Source organism: Schistocerca nitens, chromosome 3 (genome assembly GCF_023898315.1).
Source record: "Schistocerca nitens isolate TAMUIC-IGC-003100 chromosome 3, iqSchNite1.1, whole genome shotgun sequence".
NCBI lineage: Eukaryota > Metazoa > Arthropoda > Insecta > Orthoptera > Acrididae > Schistocerca > Schistocerca nitens.
In genome coordinates, this window is record NC_064616.1 from 135066597 (window position 1) to 135068322 (window position 1726).

Here is a 1726-nt window from a genome sequence, read left to right on the forward strand (position 1 = left end):
ACGCTGAACAGCAAGTGTATTGTCCTGTCCAGCTTCCATCATGCTCCTAAACGCCACGAATTGGTGGGGAGGATTCGCGAGTCCTGCCACCGTGACAACCCAGAATTTCGCCGCACCTTCTAAAATGGTGAGGTAGACTGCAAAATTATGTCCATAAGCACTTGTTGTATTTCTGTAAAGTGATTAGACGTTGAGAGTGGACGGACTGTCATGCAGCTCGTTTACCACGCGGTGTACGGTAGAATGGCAATGGCTAATCATATGCATATGCTTATAGGAAAGTCCGTGGGCATTTCTGGCTGCCCTCGGAGGACTACTCCACAAAGCTCTGAAAAGGAGCCTTGCGGGACCCAAGGCTTGTAGCACAATTACCTGTGGTGGCCTTGTCACACAGCTGTACCGTCTTTGATGGAAATTGAGGAAATCTCCCCTAAATCCGCTCCAAAATCTTGCAGCTGGCTGTTTTCAACACGTTCCGGCAATGGGGAATTTATCAAGCTCATACTCCCAACTTCACAAACACTGTTCCTCCATTTGGAAGGATTAGGATAACACAGCAGCAATGAATATATTTATTAGAACTTAGCGACATGTGATTAACCAGTTACGTCGCCGGCCGTTGCGGCCGAGCGGTTCTAGGCACTTGAGAGTGGAACCGCGCGACTGCTACGGTCGCAGGTTCGAATCCTACCTTGGGCATGGCTGTGTGTGATGTCCTTAGCTTAGTTAGGTTAAAATAGTTCTAAGTTCTAGGAGACTGATGACCTCACATGTTAAGTCAAATGGTTCAAATGGCTCTGAGCACTATGGGACTTAACATCTCAGGTCATCAGTCCCCTAGAATTTTGAACTACTTAAACCTAACTAAACTAAGGACATCACACACATCCATGCCCGAGGCAGGATTCGAACCTGCGACCGTAGCGGTCGCGTAGTTCCAGACTGAAGCACCTATAACCTCTCGGCCACACCGCCCGGCTAATCAGTTAACCAACTCGCCACGTTTCTTCGCGTTTGTCCTATATTGCACTTATTGGTGTTGGACCTTTCACTGTTTCTATTTTTTTTCACAGTTCATTACACCTTCTTCATATTTTCATACTTGATCTGTGTTCAGTTTCTGACGGGCAGTCCACTCGGCCCTCTTACCACTAAATCGGTCTGGGGGGGGGGGGGAGGGGGGCGGTGCGATGGGGAGCTTTCCTTCTTAGTGGAAGGTCTTTATGTTTCTGTTCTTCCTTCCTCCGTGTGATTCGCGGGCACCACCCATCGATTCGCAAAGCGTGAAACTTGTTGACAGCACATTCGGTCAGCCCTTGTACACATGCCTTTACGTGTTTGCAATTTCACCAGTACGGCCGCAAGGTAATGAGAGAAACAGCTAAAAAATTGTGTCGTGTAACTTGTATTTTTTCGGAATTTCTTGCCAGGCTCTTACCTCTCATACTCCTTAATCTCTGAAAATTAGGTGAGAATTTTGGAATTTGTTATATGTAAAAATGTAAACGAGTTTAGTAAAATGTTCTCAGATAACGGATCTTCACCCTTAAGGAGTGTCAGCACCCCTGCAGCCCCGTTACTCCTTCAGCGCTGCAGGTTCTACGCCTATCCTAGTGGTCTCGGCCGGCACTGCCACACACACATCATTCACTCTACCCTCTAGTAGAGAGTTCACCTTACCTAAATCCTTGAAGAGACTGTTTTCATATTCGCTTTCACCGCATGT